The sequence below is a fragment of the Pleurodeles waltl genome, chromosome 6 (assembly GCF_031143425.1).
Source record: "Pleurodeles waltl isolate 20211129_DDA chromosome 6, aPleWal1.hap1.20221129, whole genome shotgun sequence".
NCBI lineage: Eukaryota > Metazoa > Chordata > Amphibia > Caudata > Salamandridae > Pleurodeles > Pleurodeles waltl.
Window position 1 is genome coordinate 594,934,719 of NC_090445.1, and position 22,522 is coordinate 594,957,240.

Genomic DNA, 22,522 nt, shown 5'->3' on the forward strand with positions numbered 1-22,522 from the left:
ATGCATTGCTATACAATAATATAAATAGGACTCCTCCTTGATTTTAGCATCTGAAATTACTGAAATTGCCACATTCAAACAAAAAACTTTCATCATCCCTTTCAATTTTTCCTGACTTTGTCCTGTGGGCTTTTTGCACATTTGCGTATCCTTCTGGGCACAAACTTGGTCCAGACAAGAAGTGTTCCCCAACAAGTCTGCTTCTTGTGCATCCATTGTGCTCTCCACCATTGCTTTCGCCCTCTCCTTACCCTTGACGATGTCCTACCTTCAGACCATTCTGCCTGGCTAGTTCTTCATATAAAATTTAGGGACCGATGTACAGCAGATTTGTGACTCGCAAACCGGTCACAATCAGCCTTGCGAATGCAAAAACGGCCATACGCAACCTAAGACAAGCATTTGCAAAACCGAAATTGTGATGCAAGTGTTTTGCAAGCTGTAAATACAAGTCGCTAAATGCAAGTAAAAAAAATGCATGAGCAAATGAATCACAGTTTGCGAGCAGTCGCAATATGCACATGCAAATTAGCACTAATCTAAAATAGGTGTTAAATTGAACCAACCTAGAAAAACAGGGCCCAGAATGCATCATGGACTACCAACACAGGCTGCCATGTACCTGTTGGCGAGGAGGAGACGAATACTGGCTAAGCAGCAGAGGAGGCAGAGACAGGCGAGGATCTTTAGGGTCAGGCTGACCATGTTTGAGAAGACACAGGAGGAGATATTTGAGCAACACAGGCTGAGTAGCAATGTTATACTTGAGCTAACTATCACCCTAAAGCCACACTTTGAGAACACGACACAGTGCAGCAATGCCATCCCCACCCATGCCCACGTCCTGTGCTCCCTCCACCTATTCGCCAGTCCAGTGGTAGCTACCAGCATGTCATAGCATTGATTAGAGGGGTCTCGCAGAGTACGCTGTCACTTTTTTTAAACAATTCCTGGAAAATTTCCTGGACACCGTGCGCCAGCACATACACCAGCACATCTACAGGCCCAGGGACAACTCAGAAATACAGCATACCAAAACACAATTCTACCATATAGTGGCATTCCCACAGGTCATTGGATGCATGGATGGGACCCATGTACCCATATGTACCCCATGCCTTCTAGAATACATATTCTGGAACCGTAAAAGCACACATTCCATGAACATACAAGTTGTGTGCAATGCTCAGAACATCATTACAGACCAGGTAGCTAAATACCCATGGAGCACGCATGAGTCATATATATTCAGGCACAGGAGCATAGTCCAGTGACTAGAAAGGGATAAATTTGATGAAGGACTCTTACTAGGCACTGGAATGGATGTGCACATAAATGTTTAGTGGAACATACATATGTCCTTATGTTGTATATCCCTCATATGTGTCTCTACAGGTGACAGTGCATATGCCCTGCGTCCTTGGATCATGACACCCTACTTGACTCCCAACACTCCCCAGGAGAGTTGCTACAGCATGGCACATTGGCGCAGAAGGAAAGTGATTGAAAGTACATTTGACTTCAAGCTTACGAAGTCTACACAAAGTGGGGGAGGGCTTTGCAGTATGCACCTGAAAAAGTGTGCAAGATAGTGACAACCTGTGCAATACTGCACAACATCTCCTGCAGCTGAGGAGTAAACGTAGAGGTATCCAGAATATGAATCTGAGGACAATGACACTGCTCCACTTGCACAACAGCGAGGGAAGCAGAGCAGCAGAGGGGAGAAGACGCAGGGACCACTTAGCAAGGCATTATTTTGCACAGTAAGAAATCCACATGTACCCAGTACCCTCCAAGAAAGACAAAACAACTGTTGTTTTTCAATGCCAAAAGGCAACACTTTAGTGTCAGTGTTGTGAACAACATGGGTGGACACCCTGTCCCACATGAGTGCAATGTGTATTGTGCTTGTACACGGTGTGCGGTTACGTCACCGCATGGGGAAACATAAAATATAAATCAACACAGACTCAATGTCAGTGTGAAGTCACTTCATCACACTATGTCCAGCATGTGGGGTGCTAGCTGTTGTAGGTGTTGGTTGGCAGCTGCTGCTCCATCGCAGGACATTTGTGTCTGCAGCAGACACACTGCTCAAGCTGGACACCTCACTGCACTGTATGCTACATCACCTGTTGCCCCACTGGCAATAATGGCTTTTTGTATTGCCTCCACAGCTGCATTTATCGGATGCAGCCCTCTAGCCACATCACCACTGAAGTGGCCCATCTTCACCTTCAGGGCCAGTGTGTGCCTGCTGAGCTGTGTTGTTGCCTGGGTAAGCCTGCCAATTGCCATGGTCAGGGCATCCAATCTAGTTGCATGGCTGTGCTCATGGCACCTCATCAGGTGTCTGTTCTCTGCCATCTCCCTGCAGAGTTGGCCAATTGACCGACTAATGGCATCCAATTTTACATTGAGGTCTCCCTGGTTTCGGACATATGCTGGGTGATGTTTTTGGACCCCTGGGAGAGTTTTGGACAAATTATTTGTATTTGTCTGTTTTGCAGGTGCTGAACTCTCAACATGGCCTGTTCAATGTTGCCAGACTCAGTATTGTATCAGGCTCCTTCTTGGGAGTGTGCAGCCTGCAGTGCCAGCTGGTGCCTTTAAGACCATTGGGTTGGGCGAAGACACCGGACCCTGGTCAGGGGAATACGTTGAGGTGTGGACTGTTGGGGGTCTGCTGGACCAGCTACATTAGCTGCATGTATTGTACTTAAATCTGCACTGTCATGGGCCAGCAAAGTTCTGGGTGGACTCAGGAGAAATCTCCCTGCCCTTCCTCCATCTGGGGCTGGGACTGCACATATCCGTCTTCACACTCCCCTTCCTGTGTTTCACTAGGTGAATCTATTTGGGAAATGGTACATGGAAAAAAGTATGTGTGAGACACTGGCTCATTTGTTGTGATATGTTTATCAAATACTGCCTAACAGTAACAGCACTACTCTGTACCTGACTACACGTACCATGATGCAACAGTTGTGGTGATTTCCTCATCTACATGAACCATCTAGGCATATATGAGTGAGGCTATGCTGCATGCATGTGGTCAGCAGTGTGTTGGTACCAGGTGAAATTTACACTTAGTGGTTGGTACAGATGTGTCAAGGGATCCAAATCCACAGACTGCCTCTGGCTGCAATGTTGTTTCAACCATCGCTTCAGCTGATGTAGAGAGTGGCAAATTGGATGGTCCTCCTCCTGTCCCCTAGATATCACACAGACGGGCTGCAATCCTTTCCTTGGCCCTGGCATGCAGGTAATACAACCTCTTCTTTATTTGTTCTATTGACCTGTCGGCCAGGTCTAGTGCATTGATATGGATCTGCATGTTCCCCCAGACCTTGCATTTGTCAGCCTCAGGGACACTCTGTGACAGCCTCCCAAACAACTCCTCATGGTGGTTACAACATCCCTCAGTTAGGATGTCCTGATCTCTCTCTGAAAATGTGATTTTACGCTTGTGCTCCCCTGCTGCTTGTTCCCCTGTTGGCTGGCCATTGTTGTTTATGGTATCAAGGTTGCCAGTGGTGTGTGTCTGTGCTGCTGGCCTATACCATGTGCTGTTCCTCTTGTGCAGGAATCTCCTGGGGCACCACTTCCTGTTTGGTGGTCCTTGCAGTGCACCCGGAAGTATTTGTTCAAATTTTAAAGGCACGGTCGCAGTTTGTGATCCTCATTCGCAATTTGTTATTCACAGTCGCAATTTGTAGACAGTTGCCGACTCGCAAATTGCGTTGTCGATAACTGCGATGCAATACTTTTGCGAGTCGCAATTTGATGCCCTATATTGTAGGCGCATCGGAAATAGTGACTCACAAATTGTGAGTCGTAATTTTACACAAATTGCGAGTCACTATTTCTGAAGGTAGTACATTGGGCCATTAGTGGCCACTTCCTCATTGAAGCCAGTCTTGCTGTTTTTAAATAATCTTTCATGAATTTTACCCCAGACATAATCGAGGCTTCCGTCCTGATGATCAGATGCAGTATTGCTTTCTCTTCTTCACTGGCCAATGTGTGCTTCTTTTAATGAGCCCCCTGCTGGCCTACAATGGGCACTGCACATGATGCGAACCTAAGTTGCACTGTGGCAGCAAACTCACTGGTCCTCACTGCTATGAGAGGCCTGCCTACCTGACTACTGTCCTTCCCCAAAACCAATGAAGCTCTTGCTTCACAAACAACCTCGTTAATGGTTGCATCCACCACTCTTTTTCTGCACCAGTGGCCCTCCTTGTACTGCACAGGTCAGCCACTTTTGTGTGCTGCTAGCAACAGGAGGTATACCCATCAGAGGTGGCATCAGCTCCCACTCTGACTTGTGCTGTATTACTATCCCACCCACACTCCAACTAAGAACCCTATGTCTGAAACACCCCACCCCTAGCAACGTCCTTTTCGAGCATGCCAAACCGTCCAAGCCAATTGGTCCCTACCAGCAGCTCACAACATTTACAACTCTTACTGCACTGCTTTGCTCTGTTCCATACTTCCAAAGGCACCCTAAAAGAACTGCCACTACACCAGTCCGAAACCATTGTACACTTAAAACTATCCACTCCTCTAATAACTGCTCCCAAAATATTACCTTTTGAAAAAACCCTTGCTACTAAAATGGGTGTAAGATATCCGCTAAATCACCTCTCTAACCTATTCTTTGTCGCAGCCTTCCCAGCTACTTCTGACTCATCCTCTGCCCTTTGGCAGTGTCACACACACCAGGAACGCCGGGGGAGACAGGCCTGCAGTCTTTGCTCCCCACAGGCACCCACAAATCTCTGTGGTTAAAAGCACAGCGTATTTGGATGCTTCTGAGTGTTTACATTAAGATCTGGCATTTAGTTAGCCAAGACCTTTTTAAAGAAAAAAAAAAAAATAGTCTTAAAAGATGCATATTCATAAATACATTGAGGGGCTTTTAGTAAACCCACTTCATCGATGTATCTGTTTAAGTGTAGGGGTGGATGGAACTCATGGAATTTGACTCTGCGGAATTCTGCAGAATCACATAAGAACTCTGTGAGATCCTATGGCGCTCTGCCAGTGGGCGGAATTAGGTATTCCACTGCGAATTAGCATAGGTAGTGTGTTCCACACTGAAAAATCAGGGCAAATTGCACCATGTGGTGCATCAGAGGGCACAGCTACTCAGTTGATTTTGTTGACGTTCAAGTAGATTTTCTACTTGAGTGGCAGCCTTCTGACGGATAACAGTTGTGACCACCTGTGGCTGTCCGCATTAGCAAAATCTCACTGGATGTCCTCCTAGCAACTGGAAATTGTGCTAGGGGTTGCCGAATCTTGCTCACCAACTCACTGTTCTGGAGTCGCCATCTAGAAAATCATTCTGCATTTGGTGATTGGCGGATATGGGATGGAATCCCACATTATAGAAGTAATGCTGAGTTGCCAAAATTCTGTTGATTCAACAGGCAGAACTGAATATTCCTCCCACCCCTATTTTAGTGTAATTTGCTTTTTGCTTCTGCCTGCCACAGTATGCAGTATGGAGCACAGTGTCTACCCACATGAGCCACTGGATGCCTTTGTCTGTGAGTGATAGCATCTTCAAGTCAACTCTCACCATTTCTTTCTCCTCTTTCTCTTCTCTCTCTTGCACGCTTTATGATTTTGTCATGCGTTGCTTCCAAGCCTTTGAATGGATCCTGGTGGCAGATTGCAGTACGATAGTCCATATTACAGAAGCATGAAAAGCAGAAAACTAGAGGCCAGGTGTGGAGTAGACATGTCTCTCTGTGCAGGTACAGAGCTCAGGAGTGATTCGCTGGGCTTTGAAAGGGTCACCACTATGTTTGTTGTTCTCCCACAGTAGAAGAAAATGCACAACTTTGCTGCTGCGATTTAATCATAAATAAAGCTAAAGCCTAATTTTTAAGTTGAGTTTCTTCAACATTTGTTTCTGTATTCTTTGCATTTATTTTATAGTTTGGCTATTACCAACCAAACCCTTTCAGAATGGCGGGCACATTTCATCCCAACATAGATTCTGTTGGTTTTTAAATTCTTGTTCCTTTTCTTTTTCTAAGACACTGCCAGCATCATGGTTACTTTCTCTCCTGGCGTATATATGTCAAACTTGGAGGATTTTTTTCAGTAGTGTGTTCTTTCTACTTTAGTATTTCCATATCTTGTCTCTCTGTAACATGCTAGTTCTCTCTCCTTTACCACTCCCTCTTTTGCACCCTACTACTCTCTTTCCTCTCTCCCCATCACCATCTCCCTCCCTTACTATACCATCTCTCTTTCTCTATCACTCCTTTGCCCTTCCCTGCTCTCTCTCTGTACCAGCTACCCTAATTTCTGTTTCTCATATTACAATTTCCATCCACCTGAAAGTTTTATTTCTCATAGCAAGCACTTCCACTGTTTTTTATTTAGATCACAATCGTAAATAAATTAGCACTTTCTGGGCATGTTTCCTCCGATATAATATGAAATCTGCTCGTAGAGACTGTTAGACTTGCAGATTTTACAGATTGTGTCACAAACTGGCCATTTTGTGGTTTTTCAAAAGAAGTAGTGTGGTTGTGCTGTATACACCACGAATACTACCCCTCTGTACTTGGCTCACCTCATCTGACGCAAGTTTGCATTTTCTCCACATCTCCCTTGCTCCCTTTTTCTATTTGTTCTGTGTCTCCGTCTCGATTTCACACTCTAACTTTTTTCTCTCAGATTCATTCACCCCTTCTCTCATCCCCCATTTGTTTACTCGTTCCCATGTTTTATTTTCTCTTTTCCCTGTCTGTCTCACTCCTTTCCTCTCTGATACTTTATCACCCTCTCCCTCTCTCTATTATGCTTCACTTCAGTCGTCTCACTTTTCCCTGCTTTCTTTCCCTCCTTTGATTTTGAAATGAAGGATTTTTTTTTTTTTTTTTAAGTAAAGCACTACTGTCATTCCTGAAGGAGCATCCTGGCGCTACAGCAGCAAATTTTAACTTATTTAACTGCAAGCTTTCTTTAACTGCAAGCTTTGCCTTCTTTAACTGCTTCTTTAACTGCTTTAACTTATTTCCTTCTGCTCTTATCTCTTCCCTGGCGGCCAATTTTTGCTCTTTCCCTCATTCATCCTCTCACTCAAACTTGCTTCCTCTGTTACATAACCTGGGATTCCAGCCCAGGTCTATAACGTTTGGTTTCCCAGTCCACGGGTGCCTGGACTGAGTTCAGTGCATGATAGCTTAAACAGGGGAGTCAAGATTATTGTAGCCCCCCACAACTCAATGAGTATTCCAATATGGTGGTGTTCATGCTTTCTTGGTTACTAAAAGTCCAGTGAAGGGCTCAATAGTGCAGTGGTAGTTCAAACACAATTTTGTTCTTTATAATAGCACATGCAAGCACTCTATTATGGAAAATACTATACATATTTAATCTTGTTTTATTTCAACCGTCTTGTTCTGTTGCTTACAACATGAGTAATAATCACACAGAATATAATTAAAACGCCACTTATGCATGCTAGCAACAAGGATAAAATGAGCAGTTATAACATAATTAGAATGTTCCTAGCAGCCTACCATCCTAAGAACCATTTGTAGGTGCTACACTAGGAGAACATGGAGTAGCTAACATCTCCTCTCACCTCTATATTGATTCTTGCCATAAGTGTGGATGCTACTGCAGTCTGACAGGATCTCTTATCATAACCTGGTGCAAAGGCCTCTCAAATACAGTAGTCAATTCATGGGGTTTGTATAGAGTTAACTACTGACTTTTAGCTTACATTGAGGACACCTTGAAATATTGCATAGCTTGCAGCAGACTTGTTCACCTTATGTTGAAGGCCAAATATAATGACATGCTGAATGTGGACCAAAGACAGACAGGATAATTTAATGCTCTCAAAATGAATTCTGGTTTTGGATTTTACTAAAGCTCTTCTTCTTAAATCTATCTACTCCCTTACCATTCACTCTCCTATCTCTTTACCTCCAGTTCTTCATCTTTTTCTCTCACTAGTTTTAGTATAGTCTTCCCCACAGCCCCTGCTCTCCCTCTCACCCAAATGCATCCCATCTCTAAGATACTTATGTCACTACCATTCTGTCTCTGTACATCACTTTAAGCCGAGACCTAGGGATACGTGCACATCCATCTAAAAAGATGTGTACTTCAGTGCTAAGGCTGGTAGGCCAATATTTTACTTTGTCAGTGATGTTTCCTAACCATCCTTTACCTTCTTTTTTTTTTTTTTTTTTTTTTGTCATCCATGTATGTTTAATCAATGCCTTCAGGCTACAGTACTTCAAAGCCAGTAGTAGTCTTTCTGTGTGCCAATAAAAGTTTTGGGCCAGATGTCCTATGATTTTGCATCATGGGTGAGTCACTTTTGTGGCCATTTACGAACCTACACAAAGCCACTTTGTGTGATTTAGTAACACAAAGTAATGCAACACAGTGCATAATGCTGCCTTGGGCTACTTTGCATCGAGTAGGCATAATATGGGTCGAGCTTGGGCATTCCCATGTATCCACCCATGGATTTTGATGCACTCCCAGATTTATAAAGACTTGTAAACCTGGGTTTGCGCAAAAATGGTGTGCCTACCTGACAGAGGTGTAACGAGGAGAAATATCTTTATTTCTCATTGTTATTTCCTCATTCTATGTCTGCTGCATTCTGCAGCACAGAATATGCCTCTAAGAATCGATTTTGTGCAGGAAGGTATTTATTTTTGCACAAAAACAATCATGTCCTTAATGTGGGCACCCCTGTACAATGGTGGAAGGGTGCCTGAGTTGGCTGTAGGCAGGACACAATGCACCCACACAAGGAGAGAGCAGAAATGCTCCATATCTTTTAAGTATGGAGTGTTTCTGCGTTCTCCCTTTCATGCAACACAGCGCAGCAAGTTCACTTGCTGTTCTTTACTGGGTGAAAGAATAGTAAACGTCCCCCCATATTTTCCTGAAATGCTCATTAAAACTGAAAAGTATTTGTGTACTAATTCTAAATATAGCTATCTGCTGGGAGTATCTTGTACAGTTAAATTAATATTATGTGCAATGAGTGCACGTTTTGCAGTTATGTTGCAGACACATGGCCACCATGCGCAAGTGTGCAAGTGGCACCGTCTTTTACCTTTTCCTTTTTTTTTTTTTTTTTGTGGCATATGCTTAAAATTTAAATTAAATAGCCATTATCCCAGGTGCCACAGCGAAAAATATTGGCTTTGCCCATGCTTCTTCATTATTTGACATTAAGTGTATGCACAACACTAGCATTTTGGACTTCCACTCCTCAAAATGGAGATGATGCTACTTGCAGGCACTTGGTGACAGATTATCTACCAATCAATTGCAAGCTATTGTTACATCATTGGTTACCCACATTTCTTCAGTGAGTCGAGCAAAATGGCCTCATGCACTTAATTGTATGTCCTGGTCTGAGGAATCATAAAGGTAAAGAGAACAAATGGGGCGAGCTAAAGTGAAGCTAGACACATGCTTTAGGTGAATAAACACTTTCAAAGACGAGCAATGTATATGAATATGCTAGTCCTCTTCTGTCGTACAAAGGTGTTCAGGAGCGTGCAGAATCTACATGATGAACTGATCTACTTTGTTGGGGTATTGTGACGTCTCTGTCTCCTACTTTGGCACACACTTTGTGAAAGGCAAATCACCCCTCCTTTTCACTTCTTCCAACCAGCCCTTCAGAACGCCCTCCCACCATCCCACCCCGAGCCTGTTTGTTCATTTTCCGCTCTGCTGCCTCCGCGGCTTCAGCCCAGGGATCATGGAGTTGCAACACAGTCTATTAAATAATTCAATCGGCAGGGAACCCATGTGTGTAAACGAAAAGACCTCACCATCTCCAGATTTAATTGCACAACTGAAAAAGATTAAAGGCGCGAGAAAAGATGATAGCAGGAGACAGGGCCTTGTGCTGGTGTCTTGAGAACATTGTAAATCTCTCGGGATTAGCACAAGAAGTGCAGGGCATAATTTGTTTTGGATGACTTGATCCCACATCTTCTTTCTTTGTTAGATGTTGGTGCCAAGACGTTTGCCCTTTTGAGCATGAATCCCTACCTGGAACGTTAGAAAGAGGTAAATGGTCCATATGCTCTCTCCCTTGCCCTATGAAGTGTTTAATGTAAAGATCGACTTCTTGTCATGTGGGGGTTCATCTGGGGCTCCTTTTTGTACTGGGTTAATTCTAAGAGTTCCGTTTTTAGGACACAAATTCATTTATAAGGAATAAGGGAATTGCCCTTTAGGGTTCAATTTCTACCATCCTGCAGTCGAGAACCTCATACTGTTCAAGGCTCCCATTCATATCAGATCTTGTTAGGGGAACCAAATATAACCTAGGGCACATTCCAGAATCTAATCTAGGGAATCTTTGTTTTCCCTGGCCTCCTTTTCTTCAGATTTCAATGCTCCATAATTTGGGTTATTCAGTTACAGTCGTTGTCTTTTAATGCCTGTCATCTTCTGATAGAGGTGATCACTGTTTTTTTTCCATCGACTCCTTGACTCCATTATAGCAATCCATTGGCATCCTGGTCCCCCTTGCCACCGAGATTTTATTTTCAAAGGTTGTGATCTTGTAATTGTAACTGTAATAGTAAATCGTTTTATAGGCCCATTACTCGGGAACAAACTTTTCCTATTCGAAGGGTGCCTTTTTGAGGGTGCTCAGTCTAACCACTCCTTAAGGATCTACTAAGGGTTCTTTTATAATGTGATGTGAGCTGTCAGGTGCCATAGTGTTCAGATTTAAGGTGCCATAGCGGAATCCTGAGATCAGCTGGACAATAGTGGTGACGCTTGCTGTTGAGCAGGCGAGGGAGCTTCATCTATGTAGCTGGTTGGAAATAAACTTGATGTCCACATTAATGCTGTCTTTGGAATTACTTCAATTTTGCTACGAGCGCGTACTCATTAGGAATATGGATTTAACCCGTGGACAACGGGTGTTGAACAGTGAATGACAAAGAACTGCCTGCATGTGATGTAAGTACTGTTAACCTTTAACGGGACTTGAATTTCTTTAAGAAATATTTTTTTCAGTGGGGCTTCGTTAACATGAGCTGACGTTAATGGTAATTCATCATTGTGAGGAGAGTGAGGGGGGTGTGATCTGTCCAGCAACAGGTCCTTGCCACAGTGAGTTGGCATTAATTACCATTGCCTCCTCATACCTTCCTCGTCCCATTCCTTACCACATGCACTGAATGAGGCAAGGCCTCTCCACTGCCACACCTACTAAGCACACTCTAAGTGAAAAAAAAAATAGCTCCGCCCCCCTTTCTTATCAAAGGGAGACATGGCCAAAGCAATCCTGACATACCAAGCCTCCACAGCCAATCTTTAAAAGATAAAGAGGGTGGGAGGGGACATAAGTAATAGGACGAGGAATTGGGAATCAGAGTAATGAAGATTACTGGTGAGTAATACAAACATCAGAGCACAAACCCAGCGTGTGATACACAACACATGCTATGAAAGTACTGAATCATAGTGAATGCAGAGAGCAGTTGTCAGTGCTTGCCAGCCTGCAGGATTTTAAACAAGACAGTGTAGTGGCAAATTGCTGCAAGGTAAGAATTCGCCCAGTTTGATGACTGATACAGGTTAATATTTATTATATCTTTAGAATAATAGGTAACAAGGCGAGCCCACTAACTGCCATCTCCTTAGTCTAGTGTCAACTGCCAACTCCCTCAAACCTAGTTTGAGAACCCGAACAAATACACGCAGCAAACTTCAAATACACACAGGACACAACATTTTACATTAGTTGCCATACAGGTAAGGAACAAAGAAACTATTTACTGTATAGGAATATAACATCTCCCTCATAAAGATAAACAAAAAGAAAACTTACTGAAAAAACATTACCCCAAACATATAAAAAACAGAAACAATTAAAAGTCAAATTCTCACAAGTATACTGTTTTTGTAGACACACAACTGCACCTTGTGGTAACAATCTCATTATTCATGTTGTCAATATTATCGGTGTCAGGATGATGATACAAAATATATCTTCCTGATCTAGTTCAGATGTTGCTACACCAACATTAGGAGTACTTAAAGAAGGGTCATCATTTGAGGAAGAATCAACATCACTCATCTCCTATTGAGATAAATTAGCACTATTTTATTATTACATCATCATGTTGAGAAAAATAAAAAGGAATTAACTAAAAATCAGGTACACATAACTTCTTCATCAATATAGTTTTTTGGTAGTCATCAAGTGGAATCAAATTCCTTTTGGCCCCCCAAAGTCCATCTGCCAATTTTACTCTAATATGAGCAGTTTGGACCAATGAAGTGAAACTCAACTTTATATGTTCTAGATTTCAGTTTTTTTTAGAATTATCAACATTCCAATGTTAATTCTCTTAACGCCCACTGAATGAACATGATCGTAATATTTTTTCATTTTATTTTGGGAATCCTCCACATTAAGTTTGTTTTTCCATGAGTGTATGTCGGAACCACGCCTGCCGGAACAACGCATGCCTGAACAACAAGGTCAGAACAACGACCTCGTTGTTACCACTAATGCCTTTACCAGGAATGCCTTCACAAAGATTTTTCATTGTAAAGGCATTCCTGGTAAAGGCATTAGTGATAGGCATACATTGGTCCAGCATGCGTCCCCCCTGGCCCCACACCCCTAAAAATTACTGTGACCCACCCCACCACCCAAAACCACACCAACCCCCACCCTTGCCCCTAAAACTACCCCAACCCCCACTTCCTCCTTAAAATTACAGCAACCCCCACCCTACCCTCAAAACCTAAAACAACCCCAACCCCCACCCCATCCCTGAAACCTAAAGTACCCCAACCCCCACCCCTAAAACTACTCCGAGCCCCCACCCTGCCCCTAAACCTAAACCCTCCAAACCCCCCACCCCACCCCTAAAATTACCCGACCCCCCAACCCACCCCTAAAACCTAAAACCACCCCAACCCCACCCCTAAAAGAACCCCAACCCCCACCCCATCCCTAAAACCTAAACTTCCCCAACCCCAAACCCTAAAACAACCCCAACCCCACCCCATCCCTAAAACCTAAACTATCCCAACCCCCCACCCCAAAAACCACCCCAACCCCCACCCCTAAAACTAAAAATACCCCAACCCCCCACCCTACCCATAAAACTAAAACCCCAACCCTCCACCCCGTCCCCGCCCCTAAAACTAAAAATATCCCGACCCCCCACCCCGCCCCACTTACCTGACTCGTTGCGTCGTCCTCCTCAGCCGACTCCCTTATTTGTGCCTTAACCACGCATGTGCGTTGTTCAGCACATGCGTGGTTAAGGCACAAAACAACAAAGTCGTGGTTAAGGAAAGCAGATTTCCGCTTTCGTTGCCCACGACTTTGTTGTTCCGGAGTCGGCCTTCAGGGCGTTTCCCTTTTTCCACATCCACTTGCTCATATGGGTCCCATAAAAAGGATTTTCTGTCTAACCAAATAGGAACCAAACCTGTACGAGACCCTCTACCCCTCAGCCGTGAAAAAGATAACAAGCATGTCACACTGTGGGAGCATTATCTTATGCCTATATTTTGTTTCTTACAAAATCTTCCACATTAGGTCCACAAGTTACAGCTATTTGAATTCCATCTTTAAGTAATCTATTGACTCTTTTCACTCCATTAGAATTTGGACTATACAATGCAACCATGTAATGTTTAATACCTTTGTTTCTTATGAAAGGTTCAATTTTTTTCGGATATTAATAGGACTCCATTGTTTGTTACTAAATCCAACAGGTATCCCTCTAAAACAGAAATCATATTCAAAGATTCATTGCCTCCTGTGTACTTATTTCTTCTATAAATTAGTAATAGATCCTTTTGGAAAAATAATCAGTAAGTACTATCATGTATCACAATTTATCGGGTAATACGGAAATGAGTACAAAAAAAACAATGCTACTTTACTCCACAGCCCACATGGCAAAAGAGTAGGTACTCAAAGTGTTTTCTTCAGTGTCCCATGCTGGTTGGATAGCAAACATTTGTCACATTTGTTAACATACCTCATACTCTTCCACCTGTTTGTCGACATAAGGCCATCAAAAATGATGCCTTAAAATTTCCTTATGGAAGTCATACCCAGATGACTAGAATATGCTAAATTAATGATTTTAGATTTCAGATCTTTTGGTAGAAACAACTTTCCAGATCTTAACAAATACCTGATTCCATTGTCAAATGGGATGACAACAGACAAATCCCAAGTAGTTCTCCTTGGAACTGTTTTTGATAACAAAATCTATAACCTTAGATAAATTTGCATTATCAGAACCTGCCTTGTTCCACTCATCCTCACTGATAGTTCCCTCATATACCTCAACCACATCCATACTAGCTACTACACACTCTAAATCAACATTGCCCATATCCCCATTTTCCTCACTTTCCACCTGTGGTATCCTTGACATACAATCTGCTTGAACGTTTGCACTCCCTGAAATGTACATGAGTTCAAAGTTGTACTGCAAATTCGAGAACATGCACATCAGCCTAGAGGTAGCAGCTGACTATCCTTTATTTCCCAATAAAAATATCAAAGGCTAATGGTCAGCGTATAAAACAACTTTCATCCCCAAAACACACGTTTTGTACTTATAAATTACCCTTGCACATGCCAATGGCTCTTTCTACAGTACTATGGGCCTGATTACAACTTTGGCGGAGGGGGTTAATCCGTCCCAAATGTGACGGATATCCCGCCCACTGTATTACGAGTCCATTATATCCTATAGAACTCGTAACATGGTGGGCGGGATATTGGTCACATTTGGGACGGATTAACCCCCTCCGCCATAGTTGTAATCAGGCCCTATATCTTTTCTCCGCTTCTTAAAGTACCCTTGAGGCAAAAGCTATAGTATGCTATTCTGCACCCACTCTTTGACAAAGGACTGCACCACTCCCCCACAGCACCAGCATCAACAGATATAATGCATTCACAACCATTGATATAGGTTTTCAAAGCAGGTAATTTAGTAAGTTATGTTCTTTCTATCTACAAATACCTTTTGCTGGTTCCCACCCCAAATGAACTTCTCTTTTCTCCTCAAGATTTTTTTAAGTGGTTCCATGAAAGTCACATATCCACTCACAAACCTTGCATAGTAATCACTTAACCCAATAAACAATTTAAGTTCCTCCTTATTCTCTGGATGTAGTACATTTATCAAGGCCTTGATAAGATCTTCTTTTAGGCTTATGTCCCCTGCTGAAACACAGTGACAAAGATATTCAACTGAATCCATCAACAATTTGTATTTGTGGCAAGGCACAGTCATTCCATGTTCATTCAAAATCGAAAATGCCTTATCTAAAATTATTATGTTCATTGATTGAATTGAAAAAAATCAAAATGCCATCCTGAAAAGCTTGCACCCCAGGAGTATCTTTGAACAAATGAAACATCAACTTCTGAAAAACACCAGCAGCAGACGGTAGTCCAAAAGGTAAAAGTAAATACTTATAGGCTCCAGATGGAATAATGATTGTGGTAAGTGGCTGAGACTCCTTCTTTAAAGGCACCTGATGGTATGCAGCTCTGAGATCAAGGTTACTAAAAGAGTTTGCTCCGCCCCCAAAGTAGTCAATACTTCAGGAATCTTCAGTAGAGGTTGATACTATTTTTGTTTAATAAGCTCAAAATAGCACATAAACGTATCTCACTATTCTTCTTCTCTACTATTACCGCACTCATAGGCTCAATGAAGTTATCAGCTCACAATTGGTCTAAATGCTTCCTTGAATGCTCTCTTATGCATTAAGGGACATCAAACACTTAATGCACCAGAGGTGTAGCATTACCTTTCAAAATGATTTCATGTTGAAAACCTTTTACAGTTCCTTTTTTATGCTCAAAAACTTGGGGATATTTGTTTCAAATCTCTTCCACATTGTCCAGCTTTTGTTCTATTAACATAATGGGACGTCCTAAAGGTTTTTGTTTGACAACATAGTCACAGGTAAACATGAGTGCATCATAACATTCAGATCAATTGCACCAATCCTCACTGTACCATGTGCTCCATTTTTACTTGTAACTTCACCTGCATCACGGCTAACCTCCACAATAAGAATGGCAGTTGTAGAAATAGTAGTGGCTTACTGTGGATCAACATCAGAAACACAATTTATTTTAACTCCAGTCCTTGCATTTTTACATACATTCATAAAATGTTCTATTTTACTGCACTTGTTACACGTTTTTCATTGTGCTGGACAATATACACTATTGTCCATGTGGTTATGTGAACCACACTTAAAACATGTACCAATGCAAAGCGCTACTTTATTGCTTTTCCCTCCTTCCTGCATCCTTTTTTATGCATTCACCTTCATACTATCTGAAATTGCATTCACTGTAATGGTATCAGACATGTCCGAAGCACTTGCACCCTGATTGAATGGAACGTTCAATCACCTTCTCAATTTTTATTGTTTCTTCTAATGCTGGATTTGTGCAGCATAATTAATGCTCCTGAATTTTCATAGTGTAGCAGTTCAAAAAAATCTGATCTCTAATGCATTGATTTACCACATTGTCAAATATACATGTGCTAGAGAACACCCTTAATGCAGCTATATATTGATCAATTGTCTCTCCTTCCAGCATCCTGTTTGTGCGAATACAACATAAAGCATTCCAAAACAATGCTGGGTTATTCAGAAAATTATTGTGATAATCTTTTATCGACTTCAATGAAGACATTCTAATCTCCTGAATCACCAGAATCATGACTGGATGGTTTTATTTCCTGCAGAAGATCAAATATGATCCGGCCTTCGTTGCCTAAACAATTAAAAAGTAAGGCTAACTTTCTAGCTGGGGAATAGCCACCTGCATCAATGGCCACTAAGTAGATTTGAAAAGCACCAGGATTCACTAGAAAGTGCAGTGGTTGTTGAACATCTCCTCTGCTGGCCATACTATCTGTTTAAGACTTGTTTAAATAGGAGAAAGATAATTTCCAAAAACACGCAGCTCACTGCAGAACATTTGTAAATATATGGTTCTTTTAATGTAATGTCATATTGAAGGAAGCTGGCTCTGTATCTACTATATCAAAATGAGATATAGGCCCTCATTACAACCCTGGTGGTCGGTGATAAAGCGGCAGTAATTCCGCCAACGGGCTGGAGGTAAAAAAAATGGAATCATGACCATGGCGGAAACCGCCAACACAGACAGCCACTTTAACGCCACGGCGGTAGCAACAAACGCCGCAGCGGTAACCGCCAACAGCCAGGCGGAAGACAATGTACCGCCCACACTATTACAAGACACTAATCCGCCAGCTTTTCCGGGGCGGTACCAACGCCATCAAAAGCACGGTGGAAACAGTACACAGAAGGGAAACCACTCCTCTCTCCACACTCAACGAAGAACCAGGACTGCATGAAGCCCGAGTTACAGGTGTTACCAATGTTGGTTTACCTCCTCTTCTACCAGGAACACCAAAGACGGCGGCGATGACCACGGTAAGTACTGCACCTAGCACACAGGGGAGGTGGGGAGGAAAAAGAGAGTGACACACACACGCAACACGAAACACCCCCACTCCTCACCCACAACAACAGACACACAAACACATGCATCTACATTACATTTACACCCTGTAACCCCCTGGAAGAACGCAAGGACCAAATGAAATTATTGTAACAAGTGTAATCATCGAAAATCCAGATAGGCCAGCATAACTTTAAAAGATCAGTATATACAAATATTTACAGCAAGTACACAAGTCCGTATGCTGTTCCATTACATGTCCGTGGACCAGCGGTCCCAAAAAGCATGGGCGAAACCCACACATGACACCTGCCTCAAAACGGAGAGAACACTGCTGGGGCATCAGCTAAAAAAAAAAACAGGCACCTCAGGGGGAGGGAGGATCTCAGCCGGATGACAGTACGACGCCACTGCTCCACGAGGGGGCTCCATGCCCACTGCTTGGTCCTGGGCAGTGCAACGCCACAGTCTCTCAAGGGGGTGGTTTGCCCACTGCTTGATCCTGGGGAGTGCAAAGCCACAGTCTATCAAGTCTTTCAAGTAAGTGGGTTGCCCACTGCTTGGTCCTGGGGAGTGCAAAGCCACAGTCTATCAAGTCTTTCAAGTAAGTGGGTTGCCCTTTTGCTTGGCCCTGGGGAGTGCAAAGCCACAGTCTCTCAATTCTCACAAGTTGGTGGTTTGCCCACTGCTTGGTCGTGGGGAGTGCAAAGCCACAGTCTCTCAAGTCTCACAAGTGGGTGGTTTGCCCACTGCTTTGTCCTGGGGAGTGCAAAGCCACAGTCTCTCAAGTGGGTGGTTTGCACACTGTTTGGTCCTGGGGAGTGCAAAGCCACAGTCTCTCAAGTGGGTGGTTTGCCCACTGCTTGGGTCCTGGGGAGTGCAAAGCCACAGTCTCTCAATTCTCACAAGTTGGTGGTTTGGCCACTGCTTGGTCCTGGGGAGTGCAAAGCCACAGTCTCTCAAGTCTCACAAGTGGGTGGTTTGCCCACTGCTTTGTCCTGGGGAGTGCAAAGCCACAGTCTCTCAAGTGGGTGGTTTGCACACTGTTTGGTCCTGGGGAGTGCAAAGCCACATTCTCTCAAGAGGGTGGTTTGCCCACTGCTTGCTCCTGGGGAGTGCAAAGCCACAGTCCCTCAAGTCTCACAAGTGGGTGGTTTGCCCACTGCTTGGTCCTGGGGAGTGCAAAGCCACCGTCTCCCAAGTCTCACAAGTGGGTGGGTTGCCCACTGCTTGGTCCTGGGGAGTGCAAAGCCACAGTCTCTCAAGTGGGGGGTTTGCCCACTGCTTGCTCCTGGGAGTGCAAAGCCACAGTCTCTCAAGTCTCACAAGTGGGTGGTTGCCCACTGCTTGGTCCTAGGGAGAGCAAAGCCACAGTCTCTGGGGTGGATGCAGTTCTCCACTGGTTCTGGAGGGGGCTTTGTGCCCAGAGTGCTTCATCCTGCCAAGGATAGGGTGAGTGGATGCTGTTCTCCACTGGTTCTGGAGGGGGCTTTGTGCCCAGAGTGCTTCATCCTGCCAAGGACTTGGGTAGTGGATGCTGTTCTCCACTGGTTCCGGAGGGAGCTTTGTGCCCAGAGTGCTTCATCCTGCCAAGGACAGGGTGAGTGGATGCTGTTTTCCACTGGTTTTGGAGGGGGCTTTGTGCCCAGAGTGCTTCATCCTGCCAAGCACTGGGGTAGTGGATGCTGTTCTCCACTGGTTCTGGAGGGGCCTTGGTGCCCAGAGTGCTGCACCTGGGGTGTGGCAGTTCCCATTCCCTCACCTGGGTTTCAGAGCCACGAGATTTTCTCAGAAAAGGTAGCATGATACTCCATGGAGGCAGAGACACACTACACCCTGCGGCCACTTAGCCTGCCAACTGCTGGTACTGCCAGTGCTGGTTGTAGTGCCTCATGTAGTGTGTGCTGGGTCCAGGATGTCTCTTGCAGCCTCGGATGGCTGCGCACTGGGGATGATGCTGATGTCTGCTGTTGTGGCACTGGCTGGGCACTTCGCGGGGCAGGTGGCGGTGGCTGCGGCGGTGGCTGCGGCGGTGTCTGCGGCAGAGATGCTGCCGGTGGTGCAGGTGTCAGCACCTGTGGAGGGAGACACCAGGACGTCTCCTGCAGTCTCAGACGGCTGCCCACTGGGGATGATGCTGGTGACTGTAGCAGAGGCAGCAGATGTGCATGTGGCAGAGCAGGTGGCGGTTCAGGTGGCGGTGGTTGCGGCGGTGGCAACCCTCCGTACAGGTTGCTGTTCTGTCTTGCAGAAGGGGTGACACCAGTCCCTCACCCGGAGGCTCCGTGCCCTGAGCTGAATTCACTTTGGCATTGTGTCCCTCCCCCACCTTGGAAGTGGCTGCTGGGACCTTGGTACTGTCCTCTTTTGTCTTGGATGAGACCTTGCTGGGTGGTTGGTCCGGCTTTTCCCTATGGCATGTAGGCACCTTCTTGACCTTAGCAGGTGGCGGAATAGGGTGATCCTTGGCCTCACTAGGTGGCACACTGGCAGCCTTGATGGGTGCCACCTTCGATGTTCCCAGACATGAAGGGACCTCAGTACTCGAAGATTTTGTGGCTGAGGTGCTGGGCTGGGATCTGGACATCCTGGCCCTAGGGGAAGGACGGGGAAGGAGGTGTAGGGAATAGGTCAATGTTAGCTAGGAAAAGTTTTTAAGATACACTTGGACGGGAAGATGGAGGGGGTTAGGGAGTAGAGGAAGAGGTAGTGGTTGTAGGAGGTGTACATCTGCTGAGTTTGGGTGAGGGTGCATGAGCTGGAGGCTGTTGTGAGGTGGATGGCTATTGAGTGGGTTTGTGCCTGCATTTGTGTACTTTGGGAGGAGAGATCACAGACACACTGGGAGAGGACACAGGGGACGTGTGCATGGTAGTGGGGGTGGTGATTGCACATGAGCGGTGTGTGGTGATGGGCACGCTGGTGATGGAAGTAGTGTTTGAGGATGTAGTGCATGCAGGTGTGAGTGGAGACGAGACTGGGAGGGAGGTGGAGGACGTGGAGGCTGGGCACACAGTGGAGGCAGTAGATGTTGGTGTGTCTTCATGGGTATGGTGCTTGTGTGAGTGCCTGTGGGATGTGTGGTGCTTATGTTTCCCGAGCCACTTTTGTGTGTTGATGAGTGTGCATGCTGGTCTGATGGTGTGCTTGGGATAGGCTGAGGTAGAGGGGACTGGGTCTGGGTAGTGGAAGTAGGAGGGGGGAGGCTGGACACAGGGACAATAGCTGCCATCAGTGCTGAGGCCAGAGCCTGAAATGCTCTCTGTTGGGCTGCCACGGCAGAATGAATGCCCTCCAGTTATGCATTTGTTTGTTGCAAATGCCTCTCGACACCCTGGGTGGCGTTCAGTATGGTTGACTGCCCAACAGTGAGGGATCTCAGGAGGTGGGTGAGCAAGCACGGGAAACATGCTGAGGGGCTGCTGGGAGGGCGGTGCTGGTAGGGGGGGTGGCAGCTGTACCTGTTGTTGTGGCGGGCAAAGAGGTGCCCCCCACCGCAAGGGAGCTCCCATCAGAGGAGGAGTCGCTGTCGCTGGTGTCTCCTCCTGTACCCGTTGTGGAGATCCCCTCGCCCTCCGTCCCCCTGGTGCCTTCAGACTCCGTACATTCACCCTCCTGGGCCATGTGAGTTGCAGCTCCCTCCTGCTCCGGTGCCAATGCTCCTCCGCTAGATGATGCTAATCCACACAAGGACAGGGTGACAAAACAAAAAGGGGGAGAAAGACAGAGGAGACACATGGTCAATGCTAGCAACAACACCACAGTTGGTGGACACAACACACAGGGAGCAGCCCTATGCACTAGGCCATGCACTAACACTTATTAGGAAAATCACCTGCCCCTGGGGGACTGTGCCTAAGCCCATTTGATGCACACCTGGAACCCACAGGAGCCTGACTAGGTGTAGATGGCCACTGCCACTTTTGGGGTTGGAGTGCCACAGAGCCTGCCTAAAAAGGGACCTACCCTAGCAAGTTAGCCCTGGCCTAGGGGAACCCACAGTCCACTTCCCCCACCCAGACACCTTGTAAAGCAAGCAGAGTCAGATGAATGACACTGTACTCACCCCCTTGTGGCTGCTGTGATGCCCTCAAGTGCCCATCCAACTCCGGATATGCCACCGCCAGGATCCGGTACATCAGGGGGGTCATGGTGCGACCGACACCCCTTCCACGTTGGGAGGCCATCCCAAATTGGGCCTCCGCCGTCTTCTTGCTCCAGCGGCGCAGGTCCTCCCATCTTTTGCGGCAGTGGGTGCTCCGTCTATGGTAGACCTCCCTGGTCCGCACTTCCTTGGCCATGGCACGCCAAATACCCTTCTTCTGGTGGGCGCTGACCTAAAGGAAAAGTGAAGTAAGAATGGATTTTACTCCCCCGTCCGGTTCTTCTTACTCATTGGCCACAACTACCCAACCATGCCCTGAAAAACATACACTGACCATCCTCACTTGCTGGCCACAGCCCCACCACATGCATCTTTTTTCCATGCCACTCCATACATTCATGTCCCATCCATCATCCTCACAGTGTACTCACCTGTTTGTCTGGAGGACCGTAGAGGAGCGTATACTGGGGGAGGACCCCAGTCACCAGGTTGTCCAACTCCTCCACGGTGAAGGCAGGGGCCCTTTCCCCAGACACTGTAGCCATTGTCACTTCCAGACTCAGGTCACAGCAGCACTTGCAGTGTAGGTCCTCTCCTGTTGAAGGTCAGGTATCAAGTGAGTGAACAGATAGAAAATGGTGGTTACGTCCACGGCGGTGCATACCGTCACCGCTGGCGTACATCGTCATTGGCTCCTGGAACCCATAGCGCACGATGATAACCAATGCTGAATTGCGCCGCGGACTTCGCCCGCCTACCGCGACACTGCACAACGCCAGCGCAGTTACCTCATTTCCCCTTGTCCCTCCTTACAGGTCAGGTAGCCACCATTTCAGGGGGCCACATGGCAGAGCAACTAATTG